This window comes from Panthera onca, chromosome C1, assembly GCF_046562875.1.
Source record: "Panthera onca isolate mPanOnc1 chromosome C1, mPanOnc1 haplotype 2, whole genome shotgun sequence".
NCBI lineage: Eukaryota > Metazoa > Chordata > Mammalia > Carnivora > Felidae > Panthera > Panthera onca.
Genome location: NC_138346.1, coordinates 17,674,240 through 17,692,866, shown reverse-complemented (window position 1 = coordinate 17,692,866; position 18,627 = coordinate 17,674,240). Strand labels below are relative to the sequence as shown.

Genomic DNA, 18,627 nt, shown 5'->3' with positions numbered 1-18,627 from the left:
AACGGAAGCACATCCCCAAATCATCCACAGAACAGGCTCTCGCTTCCTTTTTCATGATGTGAATGATTGCAGGCACCGAGTGCTGAGAGAACTTGGCCTTGGCTCATTTGGCCTGGAAAGCTCTCCAGGGTCGGTTTGGATGATTCATCCGGAAATGAAGCTCCCTCCTGCCAGTGGTTTGGGGAGCAGTGGGGGATGATTGGACTCTTGCCGATCACTTCCAGAATGGGAAAAGTTACCGTGCTCATATTAAAAACTCAAATGTAGGGCACAGGCTGGGGAATATTTTAAGTTGGTTATCTATCCAGAGTGCTGTATGATACAGACCTGATTTAATTGCCCTCATGCCTGCTTAGGATATATTTAAGCATGCATAAAACTTTCACGAAGGTGGGTTGATGTCTTCCCGAAAGCTGGTGAGAAGTTTTCAGTGGCAGCTAGACCGGGGGGCTCTGGGAAGAAGGTAGAAGGGACTCCGTGGTGGAATGCCGGGGTCCTTTCAATTCGGAACAGTCCATTTCTCTGGTTTTTAGCTCCATTCCTGGGGGCTGCAGGGCAGCGTGCAAGAAGCCATACTTCAAAGCACCCAGGAGGCTCCTCAAACCTAAAGGAGTCCCATGACCAGTAGGGATCTCTTTAAGAAACTGTAAATGTGTGACCTTCAGGGAAAGGTGCGCTTTCATGAAGAGAAAAAAGCCCCCATGGTAGCTGGCAGGATATTGAAGCCAGAAGAGTCTGACAGCGTTGTCAAGCTGAGCTGTAAATCCCAGACATTCACAAGCCCCGGGCTGCAGAATCTCTCCCAAGTTTTGCTTTGTTTCCTATCAATGGTGTTAACAGCTCTGCCAACGTTCAGCAATCGGACGAGGAAGACAATACTCAGAGAGAAAAATCAGTACAGTATTGTTTTATTTTTATGCCATAGCCAGACAGAAAGATCTCATCTATTCATTGTAATACATTTGTCATTTTCGTCTGAATAAATGCAAGGCTATGAGAAAATGCTGATACCAGTTGTCAGAGAAAACTATTTACAATTGTCCCTCCCTTCTTTCTTTGGGCATTTTCATTATAATCTTTTCAGCTTCACAGAGGGATGAACAAAACTCGTGCACTGAGTGTAAAGCGGATGGCTGAACTGCATTGATTATGACCTTCACTTTTAAGGTTAACAGAGGGAAGAAAAAACAAATTGTCGACTTCAGGAGTTTGGTTACTCTTTTCTGAGGGAGGAAGTGCTTTTTTCTTTCCTCTCGTTACATTTCACTCGAATGGGTCCTATATGGAGACCCAGTGCCTTTGTTCATTCATTTATTCCCTCGTTCAAGACTTCTGAGTGCCTGCTATAGGCAAGACATGAATTAGACCCTGGAGATACAGCGGTTAACACAACCTCTGAGGTCTTAGAGGCTGGAGAGCCTAGGGTGGTGATGGCTCCAAAAAAGAAGAGAAAATCCTCTTCCCCAGATCAGGGTCTTCCAAAGCAGGCTCTAGTCCTCTCTATCAGACAGCCTTATCCATCTCTCTACCAAGTGTCCAATGAACTGAAAATAAATCCCTGACTTTTGACCTTCTATTTCCAGTCAAAATTCACTTGTTTTTGTAAGTTTCAGGATGAGTCACTTTGAATAGAATGTATGGGAGGCAAGGGATCAAATTTTGTTAACTCCTGTTTTCCTTACTTTTGTTGAACACCTTTTGTTCTTTCTTTTTTCTTTGGAATAAAGAAAACCAATGTCTTTAATAAACAACAGGTCTTAGACACTCTAAAAATAGCTCTTGAAACACCGGGCGGTTTTTCCTTGTAGGCTTAATACCGGTTTCATTTCCATATTTTTCTCTGATATCTTTAGCATCGCACTTGGGACTTACTTGAGTCCTTTGGTTTTTGACACAAATCCCTGCTAGACCAGCCTTTGCCAAACTTCAGTCATTTGTATAAAACCTTAACAATTTTTTTCCACGTGCTCACATTAGGTCTTTTCTTCTTGAATTATTTTGTTACATATGTGTATCATGTCTGCTACTAGCTATATATTTATTTAAATTGACATCTCTCTTTCTCTCTTTCTTTTTCTTTCTTTCTTTCTCTCTTTCTCTCTCTCCTTCTCTTTCTGTCTTCTTTCCTCCCTTTCTCTTAAACTAGTTTATTTTAAAAGGAAACTTCATATGATTACCACAAATGCAATAAGTTTTGCTTATAATAAATGGAAGATAATGACAAAGCAAATAAAATGTAAACTGATATTCCTAAATTGTACCCGGGTACTATCAGAAGGTTCAGAGTCTTTTGTCTCTATGAAAAAGGAAGATTAGCCCATGATGGGTGATGTTAAAGAAATACTCCAACTACCCGAGACTGACTCTTGGATATAAGAAGAAAGACTAAAAATAAAATAACGTTTTTCTCACTATGTGATTCAGAGTATTTAATGCCATGTTTGGGTATCTCCTAAGGTCATCTCCTGAACTTGTTGGGACATTTCAAAGGGCCACAATATGGCCACGCTCCAGAATCTGGTGGAAAATTGCTGCCTTTCCCATCTCCAAGGGGGTTCCGTTGTAAATAGAGGCAGTGCTTGTTTCAAACAACTGATTCTGTCCCCCAAGATCTACAATCATTGACTTCATTCAACTATTTGGAGATATGAGATAATTTAAGAAATTCATGTATCTTCTCAACAGACGTTAGCACCTGCAGCCTGTGACATCTGTCACCACCTTTCGGGGCATGCTTCCTGTCTTCATTATCCGTCTCTTTAATTAACAGTTTAATTCTTAAAAATAAACTGTACACAGTATGTGGTTAGGAGTGATTGTTTCCAGTCAGCACAACAGAAGGCAATAACAGTAGATCATGGCTGAACTCCCTCCAATCATATCCTACCCGGTAATAATGACAACAGGAAGCTGTTCATCAGGCCTAGGTTTCTCCCATTTCATCTAGAAATATAAATATCTTCTATTTAATAGAGAGAAAGATGAGCTGAGAAGATGATGATGGATCAGGGGGTGACACCGTGGGCCAGCCAAAGCTTTTAAATGTGACATTTTTCAAGTCATGGGAGAAGAGAAGAGCAGAGGGAGGAAGGGAAGAGAATATCAAACTACGTTTAAAAACAGCAGGCCGAGCTACAGTGCTTGCACTCACATTCTTCCCTGAGCCTAAGAGCAAATCTGACGTTTCTTCAGATCTATCCACCCCATGACGTTGTCACACTGCAGAGAAATTGACTTTGAATCAGAAATGATTGTTTGTTGACAGTGAAAGGGAATAGTCAGTTCCTTCCTACAAATTCATCATGTGGTATCTTTACAGAGGGATTTTCTGTTTCAGGAAAATAATAAGTGTAGAGAAGGAAATTGCTAAGGATGACCTAGGTCAACACAGAGAAAGACTATCCAGGTATGTGCTAGTAAAATATGGGGACAGGCTCTGCGAGGAATATTCTCGGCTTTAATAGATGGTGGAGTGTAGATGATTCTCGGTACGTGTGCTCGCGACACTAAACTGGGGGTTTGGATCGTAGCTTAAAATAACAGAATCACTTAATAAAAGGTATTTTCCTAAAGAAAGAATACTTTGAGAAATGTGAATGGGGAAGAAAGAAGTGTGGAGTGGGGCTAATGTTTGCAGTAATCCTTTTTATTTTTTATTTTTTCTTTCCTTATAGAATAAAATATTCCTGTGGATGGTCTTTCTAAGAGTCTCGGTTGTCTCTTTCCTTTTCCAGGATTCTTGTACTAAAACATGAAAACAAACAAGCAAACAAAAGATGAAAAGTGACTGCGGGAGCTCCTGAGAGTAATCAAAGGAGAACATTTTAAGAATTGATCTCATTCGACCATTTGCCATATTGTATCTGTTCCTCGTTTGCAAATAACAGAACCACAGTGGGAGTGGATTCTTGAACGTTCTACATGGTCTTCAGACTAACCAAACTGTAGAGATCAAGGATGATGGATAACCAGTTACATGAAACTTTCATCTGGAGAAAGGGATGGGGGGCGCTGTTAAATTATCCACTGATTTTTTTTTTAAAGATGCCGCTCAAAGCCTTTGGTCAGAAAAACAGCCTCTAGCAAGCAATGCATTTTACATAAAAGAAACCTTCCCAGGAAAGATGGTGATGAATTTAATTATAAGCTCTTCTCTTTGCATAAATTTGATTCAGTCTAAATAAGACTTGAAACATGGAACAATGTCCATGGAGTACAATTCACCAATTGTTACTTTTAATTATGTTCACATGCATAATTCATAAATATACTGCATGGACAAGAGGAAAGAAAAGATAAGAAGGAACAAAAGAGATGAATTTTCCATCAAACAATTACTATATAAATAGACAACATATTTAATACATTAGTTAGCAAAGTGATTCTTTGTTCTTGCCAGTCTGGGGCTTAAAAATGTTAAAAGAATCCCCAAACATAACATTGTTACATTTTGCTAATGTCTCTCTTAAATGAAAGAACTAGGAATTATCATTTTTTTATTAAAGAAAACAAATTAAAAAAATCGCCCCCTTAACTGTGGCGATATGGGTATGGTTGACATAGCATAACATTATAATAGGTACTATTATAGTAGATTCTAGTGTGATCTCTTAATACAGAAACATTTGAGAATGGCATTTACTCGTTAACAGAGAGTCTTTTCTTAGGTTAGGTTTGTCATTTCATGTTGCTAATAAGTATTTGGGGGGTGAATGGGTGGCTCAGTTGGTTAAACTTCTGACTTTTCATTTTTGGCTCAGGTCATGATTTCAGGGCTTGTGATTTTGAGCACACTTCCCCTCCCCCCCACCCCCGCCCCCATGCTGATGCGCTGACAGTGTGGAGCCTGCTTGGGATTCTCTCTCCCCCTCTTTCTGTCCCTCCCCTGCTCGCTTGCGCTCTCTCTTTCTCAAAATAAATAAATAAGCTTTAAAAACAAACAAACAAACAAACCAAAGTATTTATCTGGTATAATCTTCTTAGTGGTACACCCATCCTACTGGGAAAGAAAGAACTGTACCAACAGGTGTGGATACATTGCCAGAGAGTCCAAACTGTTTCCTCAACGATATAATTTGTATGAAAGCATTTGATGTAATAGATTCGAGGGTAGTCCCATTCCTGGAATTCAAGGATTAAATAAAATATCGCTTAGCAAAATTATGTGCTAAATACAGAATTAAAGCTTTGTACTTAAGTTTAAGTTTGCATTCTTATTGCAAATTCTCTTCTATGTAGAGACATCTTTTGGTTCACGGCTCAGTTTTTAGGAAGCACCCATCTGCCACGAGCAATTGCAGAACCAATGAGAGCTATACAAGGAGTCTAGCACATAGGGACCAAAATGTCAGTTGCGTATCCAGCGGAGCTGTTGAAATCTTGGTTTGGGTATGTGGCAACCCTGTACTACTTAATACTGAACTTTAGAATTACACACCTCCAACTGTGGCTCTCCCCCAGCTCGTCAGCTGGGTCCACTCTGTTAAACTGAGGTTGGAAGAGGTGATCCAAGTTTCCAGATGCGCTGTTATGAAAAGGAAGAGGAAGGCGCCGAACCACACATGCTCAGATCCTTCTCCTAAACCTTCCGGTAAGATACGTTACTCTTCTTACTCTAGGGGCAAGAGTGGTGGTGAGGGATAAGACAGAGCCATAATCTAATAGGATGCCCTTCCGCACAGAGCTGAGAGTCAAAAATCTATAGTTAAAGTCTGATATTCCTGCCTGACGGGTGGTTAGCATTTTTTAACTATCCTACCTGCTTCATGTGGAAGGAGAGAAACAATGTATGCATGGAATACTCTTTTTATTTTCATCTTTATTCATTTTGAGAGAGAGAGAGAGAGAGAGTGTGAGTGGGGGAGGAACAGAGAGAGGGAGACACAGAATCCGAAGCAGGCTTCAGGCTCCCAGCTGTCAGCACAGAGCCCGATGCGGGGCTCGAACTCAAGAAAACGTGAGATCATGACTTGAGCTGAAGTCAGTCGGACGCTTAACCGACTGAGCCACCCAGGTGCCCCTGGAATACTGTTTAAAGAAAAGAATATTTAACCCCAATTATCTTATGGAAATCAGAATTTAAAATAAACACCAGTCCATATGTCACAGCCATAAAAGGGAACTTTCTGCATAAAAGTTTTGGGGGGCTTTTTTTGTGATCAGAATTTGGCGCCTAATTTTCTTCTACTGTAAAGTGATTATAACAGTATGCATCTCAAGATTCTGTCAAGTGTTAAATGGAGTTATGCATGTTAGTGCTCTGAAGAGTGGCTGGCATATTGAAAGTCCCCAAGAAATGTTAGCTGCTATTGTCATTAGTGTGATTACTGTCACCACCACCACTACCACCACTGGCGTCCTCATCCTGACCATTATCATCGTCACCATCATCATTTTGCCGCTAAGGTGACAACCTGTGAGTATGCGACAAGGACTTGAGAACAGGTCCGTTGGAAAAGCTGCTTTTTTTCATTATTTGGCCAAGAAGCAATTAAGGGCCCACAGCATGCCTACTATTGCTGTGACCATGCACAACGACACACAGTAAGTGCAAGATATGACATCTATCTGTTAAAAGCTTCCAGTCTATATGATTGTAGTTCAGCCAGTACTCCACATGGTTCAGGAAACAGAGCCTTATGTGGGTCCTAGGATCGGGGACATTTTAAGGCTTTAAGGCTTTCTATCTGCCCTTGAACTTAAAGAAAAGATCTGCATGGGCAAAGGCAAAAGTTTAGGAAGGAACATGGGCGTGTAGGGGCTAATGAGGGGACTGGATTGATTGAGCACCGTTGGCCTCAACAGAGAATTCCAAAACCAAAGTTTGCCCTGGAGGATTCGAAGGGGGAGATGTTTGCTGCATCTTTTCACTCCCACTGCCCTTACATGGGGCTCCTTTAACCCTGTGCCCCCTTTCTCTCGAGTCTCCACTGTGTCCTAAGCATGGCTCTGTCCCCCGCATCTAAGCCCATTCTCATGTTCTTCCCCTGGCCCACTCCCTTTCCTTCCATTTCGCTCTTTGAAGGTGGACCTTTTCTTCAAGGTCTGATTTTTGTTGTTTACTTGCTTGCCTTTTATATATTTAAAGTTATCCCTTCAGTAATTCTTTCTGAGTACACTGTTATAGACATTACTCTCTCTCCTAAACTCATATACTTATCTTTTATATTATTATTTGCTAGTACGTATGTCCTGTAAGGCAGTGTGGTATACTGGTAAGAATTTAAAGTCTGTGTTCTTGGGGCGCCTGGGTGGCTCGGTCGGTTGAGCGTCCGACTTCGCTCAGGTCATGATCTTGCGGTCTGTGAGTTCGAGCCCCGCGTCGGGCTCTATGCTGACAGCTCAGAGCCTGGAGCCTGTTTCAGATTCTGTGTCTCCCTCTCTCTCTCTGCCCCTCCCCCACTCATGCTCTGTCTCTCTCTCTCTGTCAAAAATAAGTAAACATAAAAAAAAAAAATTTAAAATCCGTGTTCTTGCCCAGACTAGCTGGCTGTCCGTGTGGTCATAAGTAAGACACTTTGTCTTTCTGGGCCTCAGTTTCCTCAACCACAAAACAAATGATTTTCATTAAATGATTTCTAATGGCTTACCCAACTTTGTTAATTTTCTCGTAGGATTTTTCTATTACATTTTCCATGTGATTTTATTCAGTTTTATGACAAGCCTATCCTATTTTCTTCTTGGGATTTGAAACCCATTGAGAACAGTGATTCTGATAGCAGCCCATTACCTAATCCAGTGACTTGTATTATAAGCATTAGCTAAATACTTGGTGAAATTCACTGCTACGTATTCCTACCTATCTGCTAGTGCGAACCTCATCTCTCTGCCCCTCTCCCTGCCTCCCCAAATGTCTTCAATCTGTGGCCTCTTCATTATCCAAACAACAAGTATTTCATATTGTCTTGTAGTGGGCACTGGTATTTGTATTTCATAAATAATGAGAATTAATTAGCTATAACAAAGGCAAGCATTACGATGGGGGTCTGCCAAGATGTGTCTATCATTTGCCCTCATTCAGCAAGTATGACACGGTGCTGTGAAGCAGTGAAAGCAAAGTAAATCTCAACTCTAAATAAGACCTCAAAAGGCCACCTATCATAGCTGATGTATTTATTTCCACAGTGTTTCCACATGGGGCACTGCCTTACCCTTTGGGCACCAAATGCTGTCAGAGTTTCAGAGAGTTTTGTTTTTAATGCCAAATCCTTTTTATGCCAATTAGAGATAATCTCCTTGGGCTCTTAAGTAATTTGTCTGTGTAATCTCAGGCACACTGAAAAGAGTCACAAATCCTTTGTTGATTGGATGACAGAGTGGAAACTCCTCAGGCACGGTTAGAAATTAGTCAAAACTTTTAAGTCAATGTGATGTCTTCCCCCCACCTTCTTTTATCAAATAAAGAAATCTTCCTGAACAGATTGATGCACAAATTAATTCGAAACAGGTTCATGGAGACTTTTCTTTGAGCTTGCGAATCACACACGCGCACACACACACACACACACGCATGCACACCCGTGTGCGCATGCGGGCACAGATTGCCCAGAAATGAACAAGCTTAATGAACCTAGGAATTAGGAAGTTTTCCCAGGAAAACAAAATATTTTGGTTGAATTTGAGAGGTTTTCACTTTCTTATGGTATCTAGAAGGATTAACAGCTGAGAGTTTATTAAGAACTTTACTTCCTTGGATGACAAACTTCTGTAGAATGAACAGACTAGAGTGGCTTAATTAAATTAATGACTGATTATAATAATTATATCTTTTCAACCCATGTTTATTTATTATCTTAAAATACCTGAAAATGCTCATATTGCCATTTAAGGTGTAACCCTCACCCAGAGGAATGTAGTTTTATGTTAACAAATTAGTAGTTTTCACTATATATTTTTTAAATGCCTATTTATTTATTTATGAGAGAGAGAGAGAGGGAGGGAGAGGGAAGGAAAACACGAGAGGGGGAGGGGCAGAGAGAGAGGGAGAGAGAGAATCCCAAGTGGACTCTTCCCTGTCAGCGCAGAAGCTGATGCGGGGCTCAGACTCACAAAAGGTGAGATCATGACCTGAGCCGAGATTGAGAGTTGGACGTTTAACCGACTGAGCCACCCAGCCACCCTTATCTTTAAAAGGCTAGTTTGATTAGCCTTTCACCTAAAATAAGGGGAGTGGGCTCTGACCTGAGTGGTGCCTACTCTGTGTCCCGCTGCTGCTGTGATCATGTCAAAGACCTTTGCCCCATTTCCTAGTAACCACTCATCCCAGAACACACCTCTTTGGCAGATTCGTTTCTGTTGAAATTCTTGATTCAAAATGTGAATTTTACTTACCTTTGAGTCCATAATTGATGTATGTCACCATTTAAGATCCCAGATCTGTCAGCAGCAAACGGAATTCATGGATTAGTGCCCCTGTTTGAGCAATTCAGCATTCTTTTGCCTTTTATGGGGGTAGATTCCCCATCATTGCTCTTTTGTATACAGAGGAAGCTAGTGCTTTTGTGAATACAAGGTGGATATGACTTCTCATTTGTTCAAATTCTGCTTTATAATTTATATTCATTCTTTTAACAAACATTAATTGGGAACTTATTACGTGGCATACACTAACAATGTAAGCTGGGCATCCAAAGATGTGCCAAAACAGAAGGCCAAAAATATCATTCAACTTCTCCTTGTCTCTATCTATACGTACACATAGACCAAGGAGGCCCTCCCAACATCTTGAATGTTATCTTTTCTTTGCTTCTGTCTTCTCTCGCATTTTTAGTTGTTTGGCATTCATGTCTCCATCTTTGTTCTCACCTGGCAAAAATGTGGGCTTGACTGAAGAACCTTTAGGACTAATTACGGTTCAGTAAAAACATTAATAGATAAAGCATAATATCTCTCAAATACACCAGCCATAACCTGTGTGGAAAATAGGAAGACTGGATTCCATTCACAAGAGCAAAGATATAAAAATGCTCAGAAAAAAGATTTTGAAGAGTGTGGGAACTTTTCAGTTTTATTCAGAAAATGATAGAATTTCTCTGAGGGACTTAACTCAAACAAATAAACATAGGGACATATTTCTAGGTGGAAAGATTGAGTAGTTTAAGTATACAAAATGCTTCTAAATGTCATTGAAGAATGGTTGCAATTCTTATTCATTGCATGGGGCTGTATTTAGTTGGTGTAGGAACTTGACAACGTGATGTGTTTATCCACCTCCTTCAGAAATAAGGACTGGAAACACACCAATATCTTTACAGTGACACTCTCCCAACACCTTTAAGTCTCAAATTTGCTGCTGTAAACATATTTACCTGCTATTCGATGTTTTTTCTGATTACAGAAGCATGTTTTTGGCATCAGTGGAATGTAAGAATCTGCATACCTTTCCAGATTTTAGATTTCTGCAATGACGGTACGGCATAATGAAGGGTGGGAGTATCTTGGTCAGCATTATAGATGGGACACTGGACATGTGGCCTTTTGAAGAATGTGCAGAGTGATTTGGAGGCAATGAATATAGAAAGCAAGTATTTTTGGATCAACACAAGAAGGAATTCCAATTAGCAAAAGACAAGACAAGTCAATAAGGGCAGGGGAGGGACATAAATCACGAAAGACTTCTCTAGGAGATATGCAATGGCATTCGTCAGGAGGTGGAATTTGTTGCTCTTTTCCCAGACTAATTTACATAGGCTAGTCTCCGGACAACCCTGGTGAAATAGGTGCCAAATATTGGAAGGGATGGCGGGTCATTTTCCGCACATGCAGAGGGAGGATGTGTGGACAGAGGGTGGGATGAAGTGTGTAGGGACTGTGTGCGTAGGTGGACGGGGTGGAAGAAGAGGTGAGCATCTGTCTATCTTTATCTGAAGCACTTTTAACCATGAGGGGATATTCAGGCAGCACTATTTTATTTATTTATTTATTTATTTATTTTCAAGAGTGAGAGAGACAGAGCGTGAGCAGGGGAGGGGGAGAAAGAGAGGGAGACACGGGATCTGAAGCAGGCTCCAGGCTCTGAGCTGTCAGCACAGACCTCAAAGTGGGGCTCGAACCCATAAGCCGATCATACCTGAGCCGAAGTCAGGTACTCAACCGACGGAGCCACGCAAGTGCCCCCAGGCAGCACTATTATAGATTATCATCCCTGCAACTATTTGTTTCATATACAGACAGTGATCTGATTCTTTTTGATCTCAAATATAATTAAAAAAAAAAAAAAGAACTTATCTAGGTAACAAAAAATTCAGCAGCAATTAATTACAGGGAGGAAAAATGGTCTGCTCTGAGATGTTTCACTCAAAAGAGCATATCACGAGTATTATTTAGAAAGACAAAAATGGGAATCCCTTTTTTCTTTTTCTTTCTAAACAAGCTAAACACAAATAATTTCACTCATGAACTGAGATGGCAACTGTCAGCTCTCACGGAGAGGTAAGCTCTACCAACAATGATGTCACTTCTGAGAAGCGAAGCTCAAAATAGAAGCACTCCCAGAACTTCAAATGTCTCCATTCCAAGTGATCTCCTCTAATAGTTTGTGTTTGAATTTGTAGGTCAGCTGAAAGAACAAGAAATCACGTTCCTTTATTTCTCTTCAGGTTCCCAGGAGGCCACTCAGTTTTATGTAACGCAACACTGACATTTGGGGTGGGAAGTCTTCACGGCTCAAACAGGCGGGCTCTTTGGGATTTGTAGCACTGTTTTAGATTTCAGCTTCCTGCTTCACATTCCTGCTTTGGTTTTCTGACGTTTCACCATCACACCAAATGGCTTTGCAGAACAGAGTTCTGTCTAAGCGCTTTCCTTTATTAAATGTGGTGCGTTTAGCGTGGCTGGATTATGTTACACAAAACTATGTTGGCAAATTAATTACCGAGCATCCTCGTGTCATGGCAAACTTAAATGTGTGCACATACAAATGTAATAAATCACTGGTGTGGAGTAAATGAGTTGCTATAAAACATGTATTTCTGCTGTTATAGGAGTTGTAATTACTTTGTCATCACAGACCTCCTAGGTCTACCCAATAGGACCGCAGCTGTCTGGACAGCCAAAAAAGCAGGCTACCAAACAGTTGTGTTGATATGCACAAGACAAAAAGATCAGGTTCAATATTCTCCACCCACTGTCTCAAACCTATCAGAGTCCTTGTTACCATGTAGAAATAACAGAGGGCCGAGGTCAGACAGACTCTCTTTACACTAAGCTTTCCTGGGGGGCATGTATCATTTTTTTAAAGATAATATTCTTTTTCCTGCATATCTAATCACCTCTCAAATAGGGTTATGGTTTTAATGCTTATTTTATAATACTTTGTTTTTCATGATTTCCAGCAACTAAAGATAATCCTACATATTTTGAAAAAAACACATTAATAATAATTACTTGCTAATGTATTTATAGTAGCAGTTAAAAGTATACTGTTATAAGTAGATTAGCTAAAGTCACTTCAGAAAGTTAGTAAAACAGAATTGATTCTTATGCATTTTTACCCTAGTCACTACTTCCAAAAGTCCAGATGTCAGTAGAATTTTTCAGATGAGAAAACTGAGGTACAGGGAGATTAAGTAAATTATCCGGACCACAGAGCTAGTGAATGATAGGGCCAGAGTTCAGAGCCCTGCTCATAGCCCCATGCTGGACCTTCACCTGCCTCTGGCTCTCCCTGACCCTCCAACTCTTCACACTGCCGTCATTATTCAGCTGTGTTGCCACCAGATTAACAGGTCTCCAGGCAGGGTCTTGTCCTGTACACCCCTGTAAATCCAGTGCAAGGAACTGGGGTGGGCAGACTGTGGGCTCTTAGTAAGTGCCAAATGAACAAACATATCAATAACGAAAGCGTTGTTTCTCTGGTTGAAATTGTCTTTAGGCGGTTCTGTGCTGCACGTCTGTGCTTGGGCCCTGCAAAGTGAGATATATGAAAAAAAAAGCAGGAGAAATTCGAAACTTGGGGAGCTGGGATGGGGGTGGGGGTGGGGTTGCTACTTAGAGCTTCTTGATGTAACTATGGGTGATACCAAGATGGAGAAGAAGTCAAAAGGTACATGCAGCCTCTTGGATACTGTGGTTATTATGGTCCCTCTGGGGACAGCTGACGCTGACACCAGAGGGACTCAAGACCACCATATTGGCACCAGAAGCAAGGGCAACAGCATATCCTCTCAGGACCGTTACTAGACTATTGAATGAAATCCCAGTGTTGCTGCACAAATGGGGTCAAGACCTCACTGGTGCAGGCGACATGGTAACGAGGCATGGCTCTGGGATTGTGGTCCTTCCCAGGATTCCTGGATGGAGGAGGAACTTTCACTATACTTTCTGGGCCTGGAGACTTCGTTGGTGGGCATTTGGGCAGGAAGATGGAATCGGAGGAAGAAAAGGAATTTACAGAATTGTGTAGGGTAGGGTGTGTGTTTGGAGGTGGCAAGGACACAAAATTAAACAAAAATAATACTTTCCTCACCCTGAAGCCAGAGAGCCTTGGGTTTTGGAAACATGTGTTTGTGTTTCATGTCTATGTGTGCTATGATGGAAAAATGGAGGCAGTGAAAGGGATACTTAGGTCATGTGACTTACTGGCTACACACCTAAGTAGCCTGCAATGAAAGAGAATTTAATTGACACAACTATAGTTCTGGGAAATACATCAAGTTTATCTTTTAATAAAAGTTGAGAAATTGCTTTCCCTTAATTAAAGTGAGTAGGAGGGTGCACAGGAAATGAAACCAAGGTGTTGGATCACGGGGTCAGGGTGTGAGTTCTAGAGCCTGTGAGGATTGCGCTTTCCCTGGGGTTCTCACTTGGTGTTCTCTAAAAACACAAACACACCTTGCTTGGTAGCCCAAGGCTGTTTGGACACTTGTCTTCTTGGCAAAAGTTTTCCTCAGACTGGAATCTGACCGGGAGTCGAGAACTTTATGTAACTGGGCAATTGTGTTTGTGGAAGGTAGTAACGTCTCGTTCTATGCACAAGGGGATTGAGTCAGGACAGAAGATAAAGATGTTAAAGGTATCATCTTCATGGGGAAAAAGAAATATTTACAAGGGCATTCCGAACCTCATGTTAAGGAGGAGGGGCTTATCCTTCCAACTTTCTTGCTCCAGCCTTGTCTGATGTTGCTTTCTACACAATTGCCATCTATGTTCCCAAGGCTGGACGAGCCGCCGGTGAAAGCCTCCTTCATTACGTAGTTGCAAAGACTCCTCTTCTTTTCTGTTGCTACTGCTTTGTCTGTTCCCTGTTTCTGATTTCTATTGTTGATACCCTGGAGGGCTTTCTGTTACCCTTCTCTTGACCCTCATTCTCCACCTCTTCTCCATGCCGATCCACAAGGATCTGGAAGTGTCCAGGGTGGTAGAACTGGTTAGAGGTGAGGAGCTAAGAAAGGGGGGGGTGGAGGGGGGAGGACCCTTCTTCCCCTTTGCTATCACTACCCCTCCCCTATGCTTAGCATTCTCAGTAGCTTTCCCAGTCCTAGCCCATCAATTCATCCCTTATGCTCATATTTGAGAAACCCTATCCATGCCCATCCTAGCACCTGGCCTTTACATCGATGATTATATACCTGGCAAGCTAGGTCTAAGACTGCCTTTTTCTTATAAAATGAGAAAAACCTTACTGCTGTCCTTATATACCCTACCCAGGGTCTCTGCGCATGGGAAAGAGACTTCCCCTTCGAATCCTTTTCCTTTGCAAGTTCCAGAACTACCACATTTGAAAATTGCAAAGATTGCTAACATGCCTCAAATGAGCAAAACAGAGAAACGCTGGCAACAGATGTCTTGCCTCCCATTGGCCACAGAAGGAAGGGGGCCTGAGCTGGAAGTAGTTGATGACGAGATGGGAAAGAGACAGACTGCATTCTGGGACGTTCTTAAAGAGGAAGACACTTGAGGAGTTGAGCTTGAACTGAGGATAATCTGAGGGAGATTCAGGAAGGTCTCACTACCTAACCTTTGCTTTCTTCCTTGCCTTCGTCTGGGATTGCTGCTGCTACGGACTTGGGCCAGAGTGGTTGCTATCCCTTCTTTGCAGGGAACATGAGGGTTGGGATGTCTCCAGGCACCTGGAAACCCCCTATCCCATTGGAAGCATTCTGAACATTCCAGAGCAGAGAAATTCTCATAGATTGTGGTATCAGAAAGTTGTTAATATAGATTTACATCCAATATTATTATGGAACACATGTTGTAGAATAAACAGACTTTTCGTGGGCTTCCCTGAGAAACTAATTATGTAACAGATGCACTGTTCTGAGTTCTAAACAGCTGGCTTTCCAGAAAGGAGCCACTTTTAAATCAGAGGTTGTCCGTGATAGGCAACATAATACATTTTACAAAGATAATATAAATTATTATATTTTTCAATATGTTTTCTCTGTATATTTCTTAGGAAAAATAGCATTTTTCTTTCTTCGTTACTTAAATATTTGAGATCCATGATTATATTGCCAATTTTCTTATCTTGAAAAAATATTAATAGACATAATCTAGCCAATCAAGGATTAAGTTAAAACCAGGGACAAATTTACTGTGAAGCTATTAATGCTTCAGCTTCAGGGCCTGTCCAAGACCCTAGGAGTGTAAAGTGAGTGAAGGATGTTTTAACTACAGTTAAAATATAGACCACTGTCCCCATCCACTCTGATATTCCTTTCATGACATGTCTCCTCATGGCCAATGACTTTGGGGAGGCCTTGAACATTATTTTTTTTCTAAATAAATATTCACTCTCATACCTAAGTTTGTGTTCACGATTGGATATTCTTTTTCTTGAAGAGTTCTCCAAATTTTTTATAAGATTCCGCATTCCTCAGAATCTGGATCTGCTCTAATTCAACCAAGAACTAGGATTTTTATTTTAATATTAAAGCACTGATGGTGAAGGTTCGTATTAGCACAGATAGAATTAAAACTAAATAGTTTTTGAAATATGCTGAAAAAGTGAACACAAATGTATACATATTTCTTGAAGAATGTTTTAAATCATATAAAGATATTTTATGTCATGCAATGGATCAGAATATAGTCCTCTGTATGTAAGTCACCAATTAAAACCTACTTTTAAAATTCTTCCCATCTTCCTAATCCATCCTGTCATTTGGTCTGCAAGCTGGGCCACAATCATACCTTTATAGTGAACAGTTGGTGCACATAGATATACTTAAGGTTTTCTTTGAATCCCTGCTACTCAAAGTGTGGTCCATGAATCAGTAACATCAGCATTGCCTGGGAATCCATGAAAAATTCAGAACCTCCCACCTCAGACCTACTGGCTCAGAATCTGCATTATAACAAGATTTCCAGGGGTTTCTTACACACATTAAGCATTTTTCTAAATGCCTGCTGCATTTTTGAGGGGCAAAGAGTATTTGGAAATTAATTAGTTCTTTTAATTTATATAAATGTGGCAATCTTACTGTTGGAACACAGGGTAAAATTTATCCCAGAAATCTGGACCTATTATGGTTGTTATATTAAATTGAAAACTTTGTGAACTCTGACTTTCCCCTTGAAATGCTAGTCTTCTCTCCTTTTTCCCCAGTTTTCAACATGAAGAAGGAAATCCCTTGGTGTCAGGAATCCTTGTTCGGGATTCCAAACAAACAAATCCAGTGAAAGGAGTGTTCTGTGGTCTTTCTTCCTGTGGCTGCAGCAACTGATTGCCAATGGTTTTCGTGGCCTCCCTAATGCTTTTTTCTTTGGTGTCTAAGTTGACGACAGAACTCTTAAAAGTTTGCAGTTTTAGATCATAGAGAAGGTCTCAGTTAGGTAAGGATTGGGAGCGGGTTTGACATCTGACTCATTCTGAAATACCCATGCCTGCTTCCTCTGGGCTCCCATACCATATTGCTTATTCGTCTATTAGTAGTGCTTATTTTGTTCTGTCTTTCATTATGTTTGTTATACGGCTGCCTCTCCAACTGGATTATAAACTCCATGGGGGCAGAAAGAATCCATATTCATTTTTATTCCTCCCATCACATTTACATCCGGTACCAGGCCTTCTAGTACCACATACTTAGTAAATTCACATGTCAGAAATTTACTAAATACGGATCTGCATATGCACTGCCAATCTCTCTCTTTATAAAATTAGTTGTGTTGTCACGGAGACAGCAATGATTATGACTTGTATATTAGAGGCAGGAATTGGTCATTAAGTCTTGGTTATTGACTAGCAGAATGCAAAAGTTATATTTCCACAGCCCCAGTTATAGCAGATGGACTATAGCACTCTAAAATTTGATCTGGTAACATTCATTAAAATCTGTGAATGAACCAGATGGTAAAGAGTTGTACTGGGGAGAGTGGGCTTTAGATGCAATAGAACCATAATTTTCTGATAACTTTTTTTTTTCCTTTTCAAATTCTGTGACCTTTTCAAATGCTGTGACCTTTCAGAGGGTTTCTTCCATCTTTCACTTTATTATTTCACATCATCCATAAATAAAGGACACGGTGGCCTCCCTGGTTTAAATCCTGGTGCCATCACTTACTGGCCCCCAAATTGCTCTGTGCTTCCATTAAATTTTATAAAATAAGGATGATAAATATATTATTTAAACAATGATTAATTGAGCCATAGAACAGTGTCTGACACATAATAAGTGATACACACGTGTTTGATGCTTTTATTATCCTTCAATGAAAAGAATAAAAATAGTAAGCCTGTGGTTTTTCTTGCAAATGCAAACACTTGCATACTTTGCATATTCATTATGCTTCAGTAAAACCTGAGGGTGCAGACTGAGAGATCCCATCCACTCAGTAAAAACTATAGCCAAGGGGGCGAATACTATTTTTCATAGATCTGAAGTTCCTCCTCAAGGCTGTGAGTTCTAATGTGTTTTGGTTTTGTTTTCCAGTTAGTGCGTGTGGCAGACAGACCCTAAGGGGTTTCCTGTGAGGTCCTGCCTCCAGATGTCGACACCTTTGTGCCACAGATCCCCTTTTCTGATGTGTGTGGGGACTGTGACTTGTTTCTAACCAAAAGAGTATGACAAAGGTGATGGAATATCACTCCTGTTATTAAATGGTGCTACATGACTCCATTTTAGCAGACTGCAAAGAAGGAGATTCTCCTGGCTGGCTTGGTGGAATAAATGGTCATGTTGAGAAAGCCATGCAACAAGCATGGGGCTCCTTCTAGGACCTGAAGTGGCCTCCAGCCAGTAGCCAGCAACCAGCCAGGGCCTTCAGTCCTGTGACAACTGACCAATTTGGAAGCAGATTCTTCCCCTGTCCAGACTTCAGATGAAATGCAGCCCAACTGGCATCTTGACTGTAGCCTATAAGACCCTGAACAGAGGACCCACTCATGCCAAGCCTGAATTCTGACCCACAGAAACTGTAACACAGTAAATGTGTGTGGTTTTCAGTCACTACCTTTGTGGTAATTTGTTACATAATCATAGAAAACCAATATAGTATAATCACCAGCATGTAAGAGGGACTCATATTTGGCAATGGGTCCAGCAGCCTACAACCTTCTTTGCTATGTCCTCTCAGTCTTCTTGTAGGGATTGGGGACCTTCAAGGTGGGCTTGCAAGACCTGATTCAAACTCTCTTTAGGCCAAATTCTACTTCATAGTAAAGAGTTATCTTGGAGTTGTGTTGGAGCT

At 40.9% G+C, this 18,627-nt stretch overlaps 1 long non-coding RNA gene across 1 annotated transcript in view; it reads left to right on the top strand.

Annotated features, from left to right (window-relative positions):
- Positions 1 to 4,045, top strand: part of LOC132672091 (uncharacterized) — a 323,832-nt gene extending 319,787 nt beyond the window's left edge. The window contains exon 3 of the long non-coding RNA XR_009607358.2: positions 3,735 to 4,045. This is a non-coding gene — a long non-coding RNA (uncharacterized LOC132672091). The remainder of the gene's footprint in view (positions 1 to 3,734) is intronic.
- Positions 4,046 to 18,627: the final 14,582 nt, after the last annotated feature.